Raw genomic sequence first — 13,152 nt, forward strand, 5'->3', positions numbered from 1 at the left:
TGTGGGATAGGGGGTGGGGGAACTGATCTTGAGCTTTAAGCTTTTAAATCCCTCTAAAGTGAGGCACAAAATCTCAACTCTGCTCGTTTCTGTGTGATCCCAGAACAATTTTCTTGAGTCTCAGTTTCCCCCTATGCAAAAGGGAAATATTAATAGTACCCACCTCATAGGTTTCAGGTAAGGACAGAACGAGTAATGGATGGGAGGGTGTACTGTAAAAGGTGCTACACTCGTCAGTTATTAATACTAGGCGGGAAAAAACACCCTGAAAACAAACACCTTGAATCAGGGACCATTTGTAGAAATTGCGTTTTATTGATCGGATGATCTCCACAAGTCACAGGAACTCTCTGCGCCTCAGTTTCCTCTTTCGTAAATGGGAGGCGACTTTGCCTTGTTCGAAGGGTTGTGAGAATTAATGCAGGGACGCGCCCAGCTGCCTGTCAAGCAAACCAATGGCGCTCAATGGCGCTCAGTAAGTGGTCTCCCCCCCTCCTCCCCCGAATCATTCCTGGGTTTAATTTCTCCATTGAGGATTCAGTGACAAACATTTTCCCTGTCTGCTCGGTGCCCCCCGCCCCCAATCTCCATCGCCTCATGCTTGGCCCCTGCCACAACCACAGCTCAATGAAATGCAGACTTGGAGAAATTTGGGGAGGATTGACCAAGCTGCTCCAGCCCGCGCACGCGCGCCTTGGCTGTCGACCGGAGCAGCGCCTGCTAGTTACCTTTCACCTAGTTCTCCCGGCCCGCAGCGCGGGGTAACTCGAGGGCAGACATGGAACCTTGCGCGCCTGCGCATAGCTCGTTCCCCTTCGCGGTGGACAGTTGAGAGGGTTTGTTTTCTGGTGGTTTCCGTTTCTCTCTTAAATAAAGGGTGTGGGCTTTGCGGATGTGCCCTAATTTCTGGCGCTGGCGGGACAGGGCACAATCTCAGGCCCAACAGGCGACCTGGCTTCCTGAGCCGTCACCCCCACACGTTCTCCAGCCCCAGACACCTCATTACTTCTCATTCCGCCTTCCCCCATCTGTTGTCTTTACATTGCTTGCTTGCCCCTTCACGCATGGCAGACCCCTATTCAGTTCTGTCATCTCCTCACATCTCCTTTTCCCCAAAAAGACAGTTAAGGGAAGGAGCCTCTGGCTTCCGAACAGAGCACACGCCCGCAGAAAAGCCACGTGGGCGCAAAGTTAATGCTCCCATTTCTGCCAGGGAGGGGCCCCAACCTAACGATTGGGTTTGAAGTGAAAAGGAGCACATTCTCTGTTTTTCTCTTCCCAAATGGCTACGTTGAAGATAGCCGAGGCTTCAGGGCGCCTTGGGGTTACTGCCGGGCACGGGGCGGGGCCAGCGCTGGGGTAGGGCAAGGCTTCCTTGCCCTCAGAAACCACATTTACAGAAATTCTTTTAATCCTCTGGCTAGGTTTTGAGTTCCCAACCACACAACCCCCAGTGACGGTTTTCAGGTGTCCTTGTTATCTCTTCTGCTCCAGTGGTCGTCCCTCTCCGGACATCCGACCAATTTAGGGGCAGGGAACACGGTCTAGGATGAAGAATAAGAACTAGATGTGTGCAAAATGTGCCTCTTGTTCCTCTGATCTGTCCACCCCTCTCTTCCTACCTCTGATTCCTGCAGTCCACTAACAACCCAAACGAATGAAGGCTGACCTGGGTTCCTCTGGGCTCTGCTACCTACTGGATTGATTTGGGATAAATCCTTTTCTCTCTCTAGGGTCAGCATCTTCACCTGTAAAATGTAGAGCTTAATATGGATGGTACCCCAGGCCCTTCAGCATTAATGTTAGGTGACGAATCCTAAGATTTTCAATTCCATAATGTCATGTCTCCTGCATTTCAGACAGGCCCAGCAAGGAATGCTGTTAAAGAGAATTACCATCAAAGTTGCAAGTTTGTTCCATGATTGGACATTTTGAGGTTTTCTAGGTTTCTTTGAAAGGTTGCATAACTGTCTCAAGACAGTAACATTTAAGGTTAGGTATGTAGGTCATTTTCCCGAAGTACGACGTGAGGGCACCCAACCCGAATTGTATTTCTTTGACTCTGCCATTGCCCCAACCAAGTATATAATGCAGCCAATGGGTGCAGATTCATTCTTAATAAAAGAAAATTTGTGACTAGTGGGGGATAGTGTTCCAGTGCTTTCATTTTATTAAGAGACTTTTAAAACTCATGAGCAAATAAAAAGTATCACGTGAAAAAAATATGTGAAGGCTGATATAGAGAAAGCATTTAGAACCATGTTAGTTTGATAAATCCTAAATGAGTCTATATGTTTTAACAGAGATTATAAGTATACATTCCTGCACTTAGTTAAAAAAAATCTAACATACTTTTATTAGGGGAATGGAAATATGATTCCAGTAAATATGGAGCTTCTTTACATTTCTACCTTATGTAATTCTTATGATAATGCTGTGAGTTAAGAGAGTACAAAATTATAATTTCTGTTTTGCAGAGGAAGAAATTGTGGCTAAAAGAGTTTGAAGCTCTGGCCCAAGGTCACTAGATAGCTATATAAAACCAAATCCACGGTTTCTAAGGCCAAACCTTCTGCTTGAAGAGAGCGCCTTCCAATAATGGGTTTGTGCGTATGTACAGACATGTGCAGGCTCATGTGGGGAAAACAGGGAAGAGGAGAGATCATATTTGTCTGGAGGTGGGGGAGAGGATGGACATTTATAATTAATATTAATACAGCTAATATTTATTGAACTTTACAATGTTCCAGGTACTGGGTTAGCATCTTGCATTAATTCATTTAATTTTTCTAATGATCTATAAGATAATAATAACATCACCTCTTTTAGAGCATCCAAGGAAACGGGGGTCTAAAAAAGAGGTGAGTTGTCCAAGTTTCACAGGAAGTAGTGAAGCAGGAATTCCTGGGACTGACTCCAGAGTTCAAGGAGTACTTTTGTTTTAGAGGTTTCCATTGGCTGGAAACCCAGGATGAATCAGCAATGAAATGTGGGTTCAAGGAGCCAAAGTGATCTCAGGTTGTGTGACTAGAAATCCAGGGTAAAGAATAAAATGAAGGGTCCTGCTCTCCTGTGCGCTGTTCAGATCCCACCTGGAAGGCTGGGCTAAGGGCTGGGCCCCATGTATGAAGACATGGACACTTACCATAAGATGGCAGCCAGGGGCACAGCTGAGGGTTGGCCAAGATGAAGGGCCCAAAGGAGGAGCTGCATTTAGCTCCTGATCTCTCCCATCACCTTGGGACACTTTAGATTCTCAAAGCCAAGCACAATGGATTAGGCACTGGGGTGTAGAGAAAATAGTGAGGGATTCTGAGGCAGATGCACATGGTCTTAACTCTGTTCATCCCTTCCCAGCTAGATGATTTGGGGTATATTCCTTAACTTTTCTGAGCCGCAGTTTTCCGAGTTATAAAATGGGGAAAATCACACCTACCTTGCAGCATTGCTGTGAGAACTAATTGAAATAATGTACATTTAGTAACCATCCTCTCCCTGTTTCCCACCCCTCAAACAAAGAGAACAGGGATGAGTTTAATCTTGGGCCAAAAATGTAATGAACGATAATTAAAAAGGATAATTTCAAATTTTCACCAAGGTCTTTGTGTGCCTGAAACGGTGACCTTTAAGGGTTTACCCGTTTTTTGTTTTTTTTTTTAGTAGTGGGCTGGAGAGAGCTTAAATGGATTTGTCTGCATAATGGAACCAGGGGAATCTGGAGTCTCAGGCAATCTGGGGGTGAAGGCTTGAAGAGACATAGTAGGAAAAGGGGTGAGAGTGGGGAATGAAGGAACCTGGCAGGAGGCTAGATCCTAAGATGTGGACATGGTCAGAAGCCTAGTAAAGAACAGGAATGATTGATGTTGAACTTAAAATGGATTGGGTTATTGCAACGTCAACCATTTCTTTCTCAAAAGGCTCGGGAACGCTTGCTATGCACGTGAACACTGATAAATGTTGTGTGGATATTGAGTTAAACATTTGTGGAACACAATGTGCAGAACAACAAAACAGAATAATTCTGAAGATGCTGGTGCTTAGAGCCTGACCTCATCAAGAAATGTAAAGTACACTTGGGAATTCAACGAATTCTTGGGGAGATGATTAGGTTTTTTTTTTTTTTTTTTCAAAATCCATGGAAAGGGAGATGAAACCACTTATCTGCACCTGAAGGGGCAGGATAATTCCAGCCAAAATCTGAATTTCAGATGTAAATATCCTAATGCGGAGCAGATACTTTTAAAAGTAGGTAATTTTAAAAATTCAGTTTATCTAATCCTTATATAGCTTTTCTGTGTGCTAGGAACTGATCTAAACGCTTTACCTATGTAGCCCTTTTAATCCTCGTTACCATTCCATGTGTACTATTATTACCATGCTTGAAGATGCGTACACTAAGCCACAGAGAAGATAAGTAATTTGACCAAGGTACCACAGCTAGCGAGTGATGCTGCCTGGATTCAAAAACAGGCAAATCTGTACACTAGCTGGGAACTATTATGGTCTACCTAGCTGTAATTTGCGTAGCTTTGCACTGCCAACCTGAGGCAAGGCAGCTCTCTTTTCAGTGTGTAGTCACAATTCTAAGCTACTTGACCACTGATGATAGAAGACGTTACCCCAGACCAGGAAGTTATCAGAGGGGGAGGCAGTGGAGGCTTTCTGCCCAAGAGGATGAAAACCTCTTGGTGTGGTTAAGGCAGCCCCTTCTCCAGGCTGTTTGTTCCTCATGTTGGAAATTCTCTCAAGGAGATAGTCATTTGCAATAAGCGATTGCTCTCCTAACTGGTGGCTGAGGTATCTAGATGGAGATAGAGTAGGTGGGCCTTTTGAGGGATGGGATGCATAGGATGGCTGGAGGGCAGCCCAGAGGTTCCAGGGAGGCATGTGAGAGGGTGTTGCAGAAAGTGTGAGCTGCAGGGGAAAAGGGAGGCACCAATGTCACAGGGTCCTCAGAAGCCCAGGGAAGCTGTAGCTTAGTTTCTGGTAGGACTGCACTGTCCTGCCTCACTCCTAGTCCCCACCCTCATTCCAGGTCCTCCAAACAACCTCAAGTGGACTCTTAAGGCCTTTGAGAGATGTCAAAGCCCATGGAGTTGCCTGGAGGTAAAAACACTATTGAAACCTAGGGTATGCTTGGCAAAGATGCCACCCCCCAAAAAAAAAGTACTTTGTGGGAACTATAGCCATAGATTGATATTTGTTGAGGAGCCGAAGAAAGGTAGTGTGGTAAGATGCACCTGGGTGTGGATAAATCTCAGTTTTCTCAAGTACAAAATGTGGATAATGATACTGAGCTCACAGGATTATTTGTAAGATAAAATGAGATGATGCAGTTGAGCCTACTTTGAAACTACAAATACATTCCATAAATGTTATTTCTATTGCTGAGAAAAGTGGTGTTGGGGACATTGTTCATAATTAGTCAACTCAATTTCTAGCGATTTTGGTAGTGAAGCTACAACATCAGCCCTACAGAGAAATCAGTAGCCCCTCATCAGAACAGAAAAGAACACTTGGATTTGCTGTTAGTTTGCATCAGCTGGTTCACTGTTATACACATATTCCATCATTTGTTACACTGAGTCGTTCCACTGTGCTACCAGCCAACAAGAGAGATGAGGTGAGCCAGCTGGCCACTGGAGAAAGTGCTTTCTCATCTATTCAAGTGCCTTCCTCATCCATCAAAGGGTTTACCTGTGATTGGATGCTTTTTCATTTGTTCCCTGTGTTCTTCCTTCGGCAAGTCTCTGTCCTTCAGTCAAACCGTCAATAATGTCCCAGATATAGACTGCCATCTTCTCTCCAGTTCTTTTCCACCCATTCCATAACTTTTCTTTAAATACTGATGCCTTTTCCCTCTCACATTCTGGCATCCCCTCGCTCCCAAATAAAGATATTTAATAGCTACTCTGCTCTATAACAAGAAATCAATATACTAAAGGAAAATATAGATTTTGGGGGTGGAACAAAAAGGTTCTAGGAAGCAGAACATCTGTCACCTTCAGAACCTGTGCCAACGCTTCTCATAAGTGAGACAACAAGCGTTTGTTGGCATTTTCCCTTGACTTCTTTCACTTCATGAACATTTAAGGTAAGGAGCTCTGACTATTTGTTTTGTATTCATTTGTTAGATTCAGAGTTACCACATACATTTGTGAGAATGCAGCATCATCTGAAGGCAAATTAATTGTAATTAGTGTGTAAAGTCTGTGAGCCTGGGGAACAGGGAATTTTTTTTTTTTTTTTGAAATTTAAAGTTATATAAAATCTATGAACTGATAAACATCCAAAGCAGTTAACATGGGTTATTTTATTCTTCATCTTAGTGACCACCTGAACCGACTACTGCTTTAAATCCCACCTCATTTTACTCTTCCATCCATAACCAGATTTAATAATAGCTATAGTTATTGAATATTTATTTTCTTCAGAGCCCTGGGCTTATCATCCTAGTCTCATTTAACCCTCATGATATTACCCAATAAAGTACTATTTATCTCAACTTTGAAGAAAGAGGAAGGGAAAGCAAGGGCATGTTAGGTAATTTATCCAACATCACCATTTTAATAAGTTAGCAGTGGGGCCAGGCGGACTAAGCTTGTCTGGCTCCGGTGCTCATTTACACAGTGTTTAGAATCCCTTCCCTTGCTGCTGACACAGTACCTTCAATCCCCCCACCCCCCACCCCATATCTGGCTTCTGTGCTCCTCATTCCAATAAACTACTTTTGTAATATTACCTTCCTCTTGAATAAAACCAATTGTTGTAATTATACCATCAGTCACATTAAAGGGCCTACCTACTGTGTGCCTGCTCCAGGGCTAGACTCTCACACAGTTGAGTTCAGGTTCAGTGAACCTCACACTCTTATCCCGTCTTCATTATCATCATGTGTCAGGAAATCAGGAAACAAAAATGGAAAAAAAAAAATGGACAGGGAAGCAAAATCCTGGAACTCCTTAGGTGCAAAATTAAAATAGCCACTTTCTGTTTACTTCAAAGTTACTGTGAGGATTACATTCGATGATGAATATAATAGTGCTTTGAAAACTGGCCAGATCTCTACACAGTATCCTTGTAAGCTATGTTACTACCCAGCTGTGTGACCTTGGCAAGTGAACATCTCTGAAGCTCAGCTTCAACACCTCCAATGAGAACGTAGTTCCTGCCACTCCGGGGTGTTGTAAGGATTAAGTGTTGCTTAGTCCACGGTACAGGCCGGTTAAATCTGTATTTCATTGACACTCTGTTAAAGTGTGTTTTCATGGCCATGTTCTTTCCCAGTTTCTGTGTCTCTTTCTTCTCTGTCTAGTTCCTTGCTGCCAGTCTCTTCCACTCACCTCCCCTCAGCTCTCTGGCCTGTCTCTGCCTTTGCTTCCAGGGAGCTCGCTGGCTCACAGGAGCCCAAGCAGCGCTGTGCCAGAACACGCTCTCCTCTAGTCCCTGTCCTGTGCTAGAAGCCTCCCCAGCTTCTATTCTGTCTCTCCTCTGAGGCCTTCTAGCCCAGTTCTGGGGGTCGTGTTAAAATGTAGATTCTGATTCAGGAGACGTGTGTTTGGGGGGTCGGGTGAGGGGGAGGGGGCTGAATTGGCATTTCTAACAGGCTCCCAGGTGATGTAGAAACTGCTGGCCCCATACCACACTTTGCAACTTGCTACCCCAGAAATCACCTGACCAGTATGGCTCTGATCCTGGAGTCCTCACGGCAGCTTCCTGGGCCTTTGCTGCTGAGCTTCCATAGGCTCTGAGCCCCCAGCCCCTATGACAGAGGCTCCTGCATCCATTTCCTCCTTTCTCCATGGGGATGGAACCTCCCCTGCCCATCTTTAGCTGGGTGCCTGACCCCCTGAAATAAAGACAACATGTCCTAGCTTCCCTTCCAGCTAGGTATGGCCACGAGAAGTGAGCAGACGTGGTTTGTACTGCTTTCGGGAAGCATCCTTAACGGGAGCGGTGCCCTTTTCTCCTTTCCTCCTTCCTGTTGGTTGCAGTGTCATCATGGTGGCTCAAGCTCAACAACCCTCCTAGGCCACGAGGCAGGCGTGGCGTGCAGAGCACGGGCAGAGCAACAGCGTCGACTAAGCCTGGATTCCTGACATCGTGGAGAACTGACCATCTCCAGACTTCTTCCACATGACAAGGCAATGCAAGACTTGCTTGGTTAAGCCACTGATATTTGGGTTCTCCATTTCTTACAGTTTAATCCTAACGACTAGGTCCTGCTCACCACTAAACTGCCCCCTTTGCCAGTATCAAGGGGTGGCAGCTCCTGTGCTCCACCCCAGCGTCTGGGATACGTGATAGTTTCAGCCCTCCTTCAGGCTCTATATGACTCATTTATCCAGCCCAGAGGTCGTCACAATTTCTGTTTTCCGTCCAATTCTTTTCCCCACCCAGACACTGTGTCAGTAGTCCTCTAGAAATCACTGAGTGGCCTTGTTTGAAACACAGACTACTGGGCTTAGGCCTGGAGGTTCTAGTACTGGGCCTGGGAGGGGCCCCAGGAATCTGCATTTTAATATATATCGTCAGTGATTTTGATGCAGGTGGTTTGTAGATCAAATAGTGGGAAACACTGCCCGAGTTTTGTTTTGTTTTATTTTGCTAATTTATAAAATTATGAAATATTCAATCACATAGAAAAAACAAAATGAATAATATAACAAATACCTTAGTGCCTACCACCTAGCTTTGTCAAATTTTACTTATTTTAACGGTTGTAAAGTATTCCACACTTTATGAATAACCCAAAATTTATCTATTCTTTTGTTGATGGACATTTAGGATTTTTCCCCAAATTTTGGCTGTTACAAATAATTCTGGAATGAACATTCTTGGATTATAGCTCCTGGCGCACATTGGGGGAAATGAAAAATGTACTCTACATAAAGTTTACCACCTTCATCACAATTATACAGGGAACTTGACATATGTGGTTCCACCTTGAAATCTTAAAACAACACCAAGAGGTGACTTGAAGGGCTGGAAACCTCCATGAAACCTTTTCAGACCCAGCTCTTCTTCCTTCAATTGTTCCGGTTACTTCTCATCATGTTCTTTCTTTGCACCACATATTCGTATGTCCCTCTAGGTTCACACTTAAAACAGCCGGTCTGGTAATATTGCTCGTTCCTATTTCAAGTCACATCCATTCGTCCTGTTTTCATTATTACCAGACCGTCAGTTCTGTTTGGGATGGCTATGTGCCCAAACAAACACATTACTCTGTTCTCCTATCTCCCACGCCGGTGGGTGGAGGGCAGGGGTTGGTGAGGGTGGGGAACTCTCATCAGTGAGGCTACATGGCTGCTGGGGAGTCTGTGGGGCAGTTTCTGAAAAGTCTTCCTGTTGCCTGTGTTGTTCCCTTCTTCCTCCTCCCTTTCTTTTTCTTCCTCCTCCTCTTTCTCCTTCTTTTTGCCTGAAACAAGGGGAAGAGCCTGGAGATAGAGCCCCCACATTGAACCATGAGATGGAGGCCACATGTGACTTTGGTGAAGCAAAAGGACCGGGGAACCTGAGTGTGTTTGCCCTATCTTTCTTTGACTCTTATGGACTGGGGCTCTCTCTTCTATTAGAATAGGTTCTTAGAGTGTACTGGTCTGAGATAGGTGAATATTTTTGGGCTAATTAACTACAATTAGATCTTTAAAATGATAAATTCTGGGCAATTTGAGGTGATCCCAAATCCACATAATTGAATAATTCAGATTCTCTGCCACAAGAGCATTTAATTTTTACTTTAATCTGAGTGTTAAAAAAAATTGCTCCTGCCAAGAATGCAAATGAGTTCTGTGAAATGCAGATTTAAACATTGCCTTCATAAGCTTAGACGTCTGTGTAGTTAAGTTTTAAATAGTAACATAAACTAACATTTAAAGTAAGATCTAATACAATAATCACTTATTTCCCTCAAAATTAGGATTCATTTTTGAGTTGGAAATCCAAATGCTATGGAAAGAGTTTTCTTAGTTCCACTGAAATGTATCTAGAGAAACTATAACATTCCGAATATTGTGCATTAGTGTTCATTGACATTTCATTTGGACCCTATCAGCAACTTTCCGATAAGTGCACACTTATTTTTATGCTTGGCTTCAGTAATGCTGACCTACCACACAGGAGCTTTAAAGAAATACTAATGAATATGATTTTCCTGCACTTTGCAAATATAAAGTGCTACCAAAATGCACAAAACAGTAATGACACCATCTAGACGGAAACACGCTGTTCAGTGCAACCCTAGAAGAGGCACTGAAGTATTAGAAAACGGCCATCTAGCTATGTCCAGCCAAAGCTGAAAATCTGGATTGGTGTTTTAGAGGTACCATGGGATAATGGTTTTGGTTTTTCCTTTTTAATTGTTACTTTTTAGTGGTATTTTGGTGTCACTGCACCTCTAACCCAAGCAATAATTCATTTGAGAGATCAGGTTCATACTTATGTTAGTCATTCATATAGAATGAACCATACTATTATAAATGAATTAACAGTTTACAATTGGTAATAGGTGATAGATGAGCTGTTATTTATGAAAATTTAAGAAAACATTAAAATTCCTCTTAAAAAAACAGAAACAGGCCTGATCCCCCTTCAAATAAGGCATCCTTTGCTTTCCCAGCAACACAGTTCATTCACTAATTCAACAAATATTTGGATGACGACGATAGGCCAGGTGTGGGGAAAGGAACCAGGGGGAGGTGTTGTGGGATTGAATGGCACAACACACATGAAAATATCCCATACGCTCCTGGTTACTATTAAAGAGAAGCAGTGACAGAAGGGCCCCAGAGAAATAGAGGAGGCAGATTAGAATAAAGAGAAGATGGAAATGATGTCATAGTCTGTTCTGATAAGGGCTTTGATATGGAAGGTGAGAATTTGGGGTTTGTTTCCTATAACAGTGGGCACACCACTGCAGTGCTTCAGGAAGGGAAGTGAGACCAGGGAGGTAACGCTCCATGGGATGGAGCATCTGGGATAATGGATCAAAGATGAACCTCTGCTACGTATGGCTTGAGAACACGTTTGCCCAGTGACCTGCCCTGATCAAGACGACTTTAAACTGACCATGGAGGGGGAGGGGAAAGATGTCTAAATAAACCTATTAAACAAGTTACCATGAGTAGGTATAGTATTGAGAGAAGGAAAATAAAAAGGCGTGGAAGTTGCCCAGTGAGTCACATGAGAAAATAATTGGGAAGGGAGTTGGAGACAATGCTTCGAGCTTCAGATAACTGTATGCCAATGAGCTGTGCATAGGAAACAAACAATGTGCACTTGAAATGATAGCAGAGGACAGTAAATACAGTCCCTTAAGGTTCATTGAGCTGTGGCAGTATGGGAATCAACCCGTTGCTAGTTCCTATGACATCAGATAAAAGTACTTCTGTGATGCTGAGTGTGAATCACCTAGCACGGAACCTAGCACAGGGTAATTATTTGGAATAGACAAAATAGTTATAAAGCCCTTGTAAATTCCTGATCTTCTCTTCACCCCTTCTTCCATCTCAGTAAATGCACCAGAATCTATCCAGTTTTACAAGCCAAGAAACACAGCTCTGCCCTATCTTTTCAAAGCAAACACCAAATCTTGTTGATTCCATCTCATGAAGATGGCACCTGTCCATTTCTCTGTCTCTCCACTTTACCATCATCTCTGCGTCGATTCCAATAGTTTGCTACCAGCAAGTCTCCTCAGTTCCACTCCTATCCATTTCTCACAATGCAGTCAGGGTCTTCGTTTTAAAATAAAGTCCATTCATGGCACCTCCTGTGTAAAACCCATCCACTGTTTCCCATCACGCAGGGTAAAGACCAATTAACATGGCGCCCACATGTTCTGGCTTCCGCCTGACTTTCCAGCCGCATCTCTGTCTTTGTCCACCAACTTTCAGCTCCTAAAATATGCCAGGCTCCTTCTTGCCTTAAGATCTCTGCAGGCCGTTACTCTGCTTGCCTAAAATGCTTTCCCTGTCATCTTTGCTTCTCTTTCAGATCTCAGTTTACCTGTTGATTTTCTCTGGGAAAGCCTTTCCTGACCACCTGTACTGAAGGAATTCTCCTAGTATACAGTTGTAGCATCTTCTGGTTCTCCTCATCACATTTTGTACCTAAGTTTTTTCTGTAAAATTACTTCTTCAATGGATCTCCCACTAGACTATAAACAACATACGGGCAGGGACTATGCCTATTTAGCAAAGACCTAGCAAAATGCAAAGCAAATGGTGAAATGCTCACTATATAATTGATAAATAAGCAAAGCATCTATAATATATATCTGATTTAAAGACTAGATTAATAAAACCCATTGTAGTGGAGGATGTTTGTTGACAGTGGCAGGGGCTATGTACAGGTGTGGGGGCGGGGAGTGTATGGGAACTCGGCACTTTCAACTCAACTTTGCTGTGAACCTAAAACTGCTCTAAAAATATAGTCTATTAAAAAGTTTTTTTTTTTAGTCTTATGGAAAACACTGACAGGGAGAAAATTCTGAGATGTTCTAGATTACAATTACAGCAACTGGAGAGTGACAAAAAGAGACGGAACAGCCTGTGAACAGCTGTGGACCAACTCTGACAAAAGACTGCTCACATTCCTGTATATCTGTTGCATCTGCAGACAAATTTTCAGGTTGCTGCCTTGGCAGATTATTTTAGCCGGCCACCATCGAACTCCAGGAGCCTCTCCTCCTTGTTTACACAACAGCTTGAGGGACTCTGCTGTGGAATGTGCTGCAGACTCTGGTTTATCCCAGAACTAGCCCAGCTTCAGCTTCTCCCATCCCCTTTGTCTACAGCTAATGTAAATCCTTTCAGAACAGCTTACATTCCCCCTCCTCGCATTTGATGCATAAAAATGCTTGCAAAACTCAGGGCCTATGGACATGTTGTCTTTCCTACCCAGCCATGTTGCTAGTGGATTAGACTCCATTCCCCAGACCTGTCTTTCTCCTTCTCCTCCTCTTCCTCCTCCTCCTCCTCCTCCTCCTCCTCCTCCTCCCTCTTCCTCTTCTTCTTCCTTTTTTCCCTAGCAATGGCCTAATAAACCCTTTCTTTTAAAAAGACTTTCAGCTATGAAAGTTAAAATTTTTTGTTCAACAACATCAAAAATATACAAAATTAGAGAGAATAGTATAATGGATCCCACGGA

At 43.5% G+C, this 13,152-nt stretch overlaps 1 long non-coding RNA gene across 1 annotated transcript in view; it reads left to right on the plus strand.

Moving 5' to 3' along the window:
• LOC141571162 (uncharacterized) overlaps window positions 1-12,600 on the plus strand; it is a 122,052-nt gene extending 109,452 nt beyond the window's left edge. The window contains exon 3 of the long non-coding RNA XR_012495871.2: window positions 12,462-12,600. This is a non-coding gene — a long non-coding RNA (uncharacterized LOC141571162). The remainder of the gene's footprint in view (window positions 1-12,461) is intronic.
• Window positions 12,601-13,152: the final 552 nt, after the last annotated feature.

Source organism: Rhinolophus sinicus, chromosome 16 (assembly GCF_057876585.1).
Source record: "Rhinolophus sinicus isolate RSI-liver-muscle chromosome 16, RSI-T2T, whole genome shotgun sequence".
Classification (NCBI taxonomy): Eukaryota; Metazoa; Chordata; class Mammalia; order Chiroptera; family Rhinolophidae; genus Rhinolophus; species Rhinolophus sinicus.